This window comes from Budorcas taxicolor, chromosome X (assembly GCF_023091745.1).
Source record: "Budorcas taxicolor isolate Tak-1 chromosome X, Takin1.1, whole genome shotgun sequence".
In the NCBI taxonomy this organism is placed as follows: domain Eukaryota; kingdom Metazoa; phylum Chordata; class Mammalia; order Artiodactyla; family Bovidae; genus Budorcas; species Budorcas taxicolor.
In genome coordinates, this window is record NC_068935.1 from 109,346,914 (window position 1) to 109,354,201 (window position 7,288).

At 40.6% G+C, this 7,288-nt stretch overlaps 1 pseudogene; it reads left to right on the forward strand.

Moving 5' to 3' along the window:
• Positions 1-2,760: 2,760 nt before the first annotated feature.
• Positions 2,761-3,308, forward strand: LOC128070026 (ferritin heavy chain-like; annotated as a pseudogene).
• The last annotated feature ends 3,980 nt before the right edge of the window (positions 3,309-7,288 follow it).

Sequence of the window (7,288 nt, forward strand, 5' to 3'; positions counted from 1 at the left end):
TGTGGAACCATAGATACAAAAGGCTGACTGTAAAATCATACCTGAATTTTAGGCTGTGTTGGGGTTCACATTCATAACTCTAAAGTTATTCAAGGGTCAATTGTACATATGCCAGGGTTTAACCCTGGCCCTGCTGAGAAATTGAGAATTTCTTCAAATGATTTTGATTCATAGCCAAGAGTTGCAATCCTTGGGCATAAAATCATTTGACCACAGTATCTGCAAGAGGATATAGTCCAAGATAATCTTTTTTAAAATAAAAGGCTTAAGATTAAGGGAAAACAAATCACTTATTCAAATTACCAAAAAGGTTAAGAATAAAGAGTATCAGGCTAATATTTTTTTCACATTTCTAGAAAGTATCTTTTATTTTCCTATATAGAAATTTCCAGAAAAAATACAAGTGGTGTTCCTATCACTCAGTGCACATAGTGTATGCAAGTTTTATCATCTGATCCACAGCTCCAGTTCAGATTGACTATTTCCTGAATATTATAATCTAACAGAGGCAGCTCTATTTATAAGGTAGTTCAAGCCATGCACACATGAAATTATCTGGTATCTCTAATTTTCTTGAAGAGATCTCTAGGCTTTCCCATTCTATTGTTTTCCTCTATTTCTTTGCATTGTTCACTTTCTTATCTCTCCTTGTTACTCTTTGGAACTCTGCATTCGGAAGGGTATATATCTTTCCTTTTCTCCTTTGCCTTTCACTTCTCTTCTTTTCTCAGCTATTTTAAGGCCTCCTCAGACCACCATTTTGCCTTCTTGCATTTCTTTTTCTGAGGATGGTTTTGGTGACCACCTTCTGTACAATGTTATAAACCTCCATCCATAGTTCTTTAAGCACTCTATCAGATCTAATCCCTTGAATCTACTTGTCACTTCCACTGCATAATCATAAGGGATTTGACTTAAGTAATACCTGAATGGCCTAGTTGTTTTCTTTACTTTCTTCATTTTAAGACTGAATTTTGCAATAAGGATCTCATGATAAACAAACATAGAGTACAATTTTATCTCACTGAGAAATTGATCATGTAGTTCTCTTCCATGTTTAATGTATGATTCTAACATTAAAATCAACTTATCAAAAAGACATTGTTATTATTCTATTTCTTTACAGACTCAACAATTAAATGCCTCTATAACTGCTTAAATAGGTTTACAGTGTGACATTGGATATTTGATCCTTTGCTTCCTTCATAAACGATTATAGGATAGCATGAGCTTTCTAAGAGAAATAGAGATCCTCTCAATAGGTAAGTTAATCAAAGCCATCGTAATAAAACCTTAAGTGAAAATAGCCTTATTATCCAAACTAAAGCCATCTGAGAGCACTTAAAACAGTCCATCACTTGATCTTGTACCTTGAGAACAGAGATCATGTTTGATTCTTCTTTGTATCTCCAGAGTCAAACAGTGTCTGACACATAATTGGAATATATAAATGGCTGTTGAATTAATGTGATGCACAGATAAATTAATTACAAATACCTAAATGGGTCTATGTCTCCTACTATAATATCCATAACTTCTAAGAAAATATATTGACCTTTTAATTTCATATACATGCATAATATCTTATATGTATTTACTTGAGACAATAAAGAAAGAAAAACAGTAGTTCGTTTTGTTTTGGTCTGCTTCACTGGAATACAAATCCCATAGGAACAGACTCTTTGTTACTAATACATGCCCAAATCCCAGATTAGTGCCAGGGACCACATTAGGTAATCAATAAATATTTGTTGTAGGAATGAATGAAAGACAATTTGAGATCAATGATATTTCCTACCACTGTGGCTCATTCCATACAGCATAATTGGGGGGTTAAAAAAATGCTTGCTGAATGGCAGTGAAAGGACAAATGAGGCTGGAAGGGATGAATATATCCACATGTGCTTTCTCTAAGAATGCATCTAAGTCTTTTGCTTTCTGACAGAGAAAAGAGAAGTTTGCACTTTCCCAAGAGGAAGGAAATTGGTAAGTCAGGTCAAAGGGCTGGGTTTCTAGGACTGTGCTGAAAGATTAAGAGATGAGAGAGAACAAAGGGAGCATAGATGAAGTTCAAAAAGAGTGAAAGCTGCAGAGGTGCAAAGATTCACTGAGACTCTGGAGGTGGCGCTCCGCTGTCAGACAAGTGTGAACTTGCCCAGAAACAGAAAAGTGGAGATCACTGGGGTTAATGAGGTCCAGGAACCGGATGAAGAACCTATCAGAAGTGTCATTAGTATGGGTGTTGAAGTCACTGAGGAGAGCTGCCTTCAAAAACAGCTCTGTAATAGTAAATATAACCATGATACCAAAGAGCACTGTTTAATGAAACACTCACATTAGAGCCCTATTCAAATAAGTTGTGCACAGAAATCACGCACCTGATTAACTCCAACTGGTTGCACTTATATTCGTGAATAACATTTTAAAATTATACAAGCCAGATGCTCAGCATAGTCTCCCTGCCTCACCCAGGCCTGGATGGAACCTGGAACACCGCGCTCGTGTCCTTCTCTGACCCCAACGGATTCTCTCCGGCTTCCGACCCCTCAAAAACGGACTCGCCTTCCAGTCCCATGGCGGAGCCCACTGCCTAACCCCAGAGCCCACCCTGGGAACTCCTCGAAGATCCCGTCTCCACACACTCTGGGAATGCTCTGAGGTGGCGGCTGCCTCGGTGCCTGCCGCTGCCAGACCCGCGGCTGCTGCTTCCCCTCCACTTTCACTGTGGCCTTTGCACCCACTGCACACAAGCCGCCAGCGATGATGCCCGCTTCCTTGCAGGAGCGCCAGAACTACCACCCAGACTGTGAGGCCGGCATCAACGGTCAAGTCAACCTGCAGATCTATGCCTCCTATGTGTACCTGTCCATGGCCTTCTACTTCGACAGGGACGACGTGGCCTTGAAGCGCTTCTCCACTTCTTCCTGCACTGCTCTCACAAGCGTAAGGAGCAGATCGAGAGCCTGATGCACCTGCAGAACCGTCATGGGGGCCGCTTCTGTCTCCGAGATCTCAGAAAGCCTGACTGCACTAACTGGGAGAGTGGCTTTCAGGCCATGCAGTGTGCCCTGCACCTAGAGAAGAGCGTCAACCAGAGCCTGCTCTACCTGCACCAGCTGGCCACTGACAAGAATGACCCTTACCTGTGCCACTTCCTGAAGACCCGCCACCTGGACCAGCAGGTCGAGTTCATTAAGGAGCTGGGGGACCATGTCAGCAACCTGCATAAGATGGGGGCACCAGAAGTCAGCATGGCAGAATACCTCTTTGACAAGCTCACCCTGGGTGACGGTGACAAGGAGGCCTGAGCTTGAACTGGACCTTTTTTTCTTCCAGTTTTACCAGGTCTTCAAATAAAGTTATTGGTTCTTCAAATAAAGTTATTGATGCATAAAAAATGTCTGATTCGTGTGTGCAAATCTCTCCTTTTAAATTTTAAACAGTTATCCAGGAGCTTCTCCATCCACCCATGCCCCATCTGTGTGCAGCTTAGGACCTCCACAGAGGGAAGGCCTTACATAGGCCCTTGGAAAACACAAAATCAGTCTTCCCCTTATAAATAATGTGGGTATATGGGGTAGACTGGGGTGGGGTGGGATGGGGTGGCGGTGAGGTAGGGCCCTGGTGAATGTGGGTGCATATGCATAGTAAAAGTATAGAAGCATAGCCTGAAAATCATGACTGCAGTTGCCTCTGGTGAAGAACCGAAGGGAATGGGATTGGGCAGGGGTTAAAATAAAGGGAGTCTTCAGTTTCATCTGAACTGTTTATATTCATTAAAGTAAACAAATATTATTGATTAAGAATGACTAGCAAGCCCTGGAAAAGGAAATGGCAACCCACTCCAGTATTCTTGCCTGGAAAGTTCCATGGACAGAGGAGTCTAATGGGTCCATGGAGTTGCAAAGAGTCAGACATGACTGAGCACTATCCACACACACACATGAATAGCAAGATCGAGGGTTGAGAGGATGACTTGGGTGTCTGAATGGTAGAGAATCTCTTTGACAAGTTCACTCTTGGCAACAGTGATTATGGAAAAATGAGTGTTAAAGCTGGCTTGCCCATTAACATGGGGGTGACTTCCCATGGTCAGCAGTGCCTGGCATGCATGTTGCAATAACTAAACTTCCATTTATGTATGTCTTCTTTTCTTTGTATCATACATATATATGTATGCATGTCTCTGTGTGTATATATCTGTATATACATTTTTATTCCAGCCAGCAGCAGAGTTCATTTTAAATCTCTAGACTAGATTCTGAATGTATGCTTAAGAAGATGCCCTTTGTTGAAAAGCAGTTAGGTGATTACATTACTGGAAATGATATAGCTGCTTCTGAGACCTTTCCTGAGCCTGGCTGTATTTCTGTCCTTGGGTTTTATACATCTAACTTGATTTAGTTTTTATTTGCTACCAAGAGAACTTAATAATATGTCTTATTATCAACACACCTTTACCAGCCTCTGCTGTAGTTATCTACAGTAGAATAAATAGCTCTTCTAGGGTAGTACATGACATTTTTCTCTTCATCCTTACCACAGAGTCTACTGAAAAGAAAAAGGATCAAAGGGTGGAAGGGATCAAACGAAAACAATTGCCTGAATGGAAATACAAAAACTGAAGGCTGCTACCACATGCATCCCTTCTCACTCGGAAGTATTTCTCTCATAATTTACAGAATTTTAATTTCTTAGACAAACCTTCCAAAGAATATGTTCAGTATCAGGCAGTGCCACAACACCATTCACAAGTGTTCAGTGAAAAATTTTTATGAATCAAAGTAACAGGATTTGGGGTTTGTTTTTTTTTTCAGTTTTTGCATGCTCTAGTAATTTTAGGATTGATGTGAAAAATATGCATTGTGACTTTATAACACAGGGATAAGGTATTCAAGGTTTCCCAAACATTCTGACCATGAGAGCCTTCTTTTACTAAACCTCACAGAACAGTATTCCAAAGAAAATAGCTTTGGAAAAAACATTAGAAGTCTCCCACCATATGTTGTTCCAGAAGCACATCAGTTCAGTTCAGGTGAGTCACTCAGTCCTGTCCGACTCTTTGCGACGCCATGGACTGCAGCATGCCAGGCCTCCCTGTCTATCACGAACCTCTGGAATTTACTCAAACTCATGTCCATTGAGTCAGTGATGCCATCCAACCATCTCATCTTCTGGTATCCCCTTCTCCTCTCGCCTTCAATCTTTCCCTGCATCAGAGTCTTTTCAAATGACTCAAATGACATTTCAAATGACTCATCAGGTGACCAAAGTATTGGAGTTTCAGCTTCAACATCAGTCCTTCCAGTGAACACTCAAGACTGATTTCCTTTAGGATGGACTGGTTGGATCTCCTTGCAGTCCAAGGGACTCTCAAGAGTCATCTCCAACACCACAGTTCAAAACCATCAATTCTTCATCACTCAGCTTTCTTTATAGTCCAACACTCACATCCATCCATGACTAATGGAAAAACCATAGCCTTGACTAGACGGACCTTTGTTGGCAAAGTAATGTCTCTGGTTTCTAATATGTTGTCTAGGTTGGTCATAACTTTCCTTCCAAGGAATAAGCATCTTTTTATTTCATGGCTGTAGTCACCATCTGCAGTGATTTTGGAGCCCAAAAAAATAAAGTCTGACACTGTTTCCACTGTTTCCCCATCTATTTGCCATGAAGTGATGGGACCAGATGCCATGATCTTCGTTTCTGAATGTTGAGCTCTATGCCAACTTTTTCACTCTCCTCTTTCACCTTCATCAAGAAGCTCCTTAGTTCTTCTTCACTTTCTGCCATAAAGGTGGTGTCATCTGCATATCTGAGGTTATTGATATTTCTTCCGGCAATCTTGATTCCAGCTTGTGCTTCTTCCAGACCAGCGTTTCTCATGATGTACTCTGTATAGAAGTTAAATAAGCAGGATGACAATATACAGCCTTGACATACTCCTTTTCCTATTTGGAACCAGTCTGTTGTTCCATGTCCAGTTCTAACTGTTGCTTCCTGACCTGCATACAGATTTCTCAGGAGGTGATTCAGGTGGTCTGGTATTCCCATCTCTTTCAGAATTGTCCACAGTTTGTTTTGATCCACACAGTCAAAGGCTCTGGCATAGTCAATAAAGCAGAAATAGATGTTTTTCTGGAACTCTCTTGCTTTTTCGATAATCCAGCGAATGTTGGCAGTTTGATCTCTGGTTCCTCTGCCTTTTCTGAAACCAGCTTGAGCATCTGGAAGTTCATGGTTCACATACTGTTGAAGCCTGGCTTGGAGAATTTTGAGTATTACTTTGTTAGCGTATGAGATGAGTGCAATTGTGCAGTAATTTGGGCATTCTTTGGCATTGCCTTTCTTAAGGATTAGATTGAAAACTGACCTTTTCCAGTCCTGTGGCCACTGCTGAATTTTCCAAATTGGCTGGCATATTGAGTGTAGCACTTTCACAGCATCATCTTTTAGGATTTGGAATAGGTCAACTGGAATCCCATACCTTCTTAAAAAAATATGTCATTCGGTGTAGCGATGGTAAAATAGTTGCAGTGTATTTCATTATGAGAAAAGATGGTTATGGTGTTACTGGTAGAAATATGCTCAGAATGGACCTGTATTTGTTAGGGTTCTCCAGAGAAATAGACCTAATAGGATTTTACATTATGTTATACTGGATTGGATTGCATAGGGTATATAATAGGATATTATATAGAATAGGGTAAAATATAGTAATGCAATTGACCCTTGCACAATATAGGTTTGAACTGTGCGAGGCCACTTATGCATGGACATTTTTCCATGAATACTACAGTGCTACATGATTCATGGTTGGTTGAATTTGCAGATGCAGAAATGGATTATGCAATTTTTAACTGTGCCCTAACCCCATGTTGTCCAAGGGTCAATGTATATATGTAGAGGGGGGTTGATTTCTTTTAAGGAATTGGCTATTAACTTTGGTTTATGTGATTGTGGGGCCTGGAAGTTGGAAATCTGCAGGGTAGGTTAGTAGCTTGGAAATTAAGGTAAATGTTTATGTTGCAGTCTTGAGTCTAAAAGCTAGAAACTCAGACAGAATTTCTATATTACAGTCTAGAGGCATAGTTATTTCTTCATAGAAAGACTTCAGTCTGTTCTTAAGGCCTTCAACTGACTGGACAATGTCCAAGCACACTATGGAGGGATAATCTGCTTTACTCAAAGTTTACTGATTTAAAAGTTAATCACATCTGAACTATATCTTCACAGCAACTTCTATACCAAACAACCAGGATCCATAGCTTAAATTTATATGTAA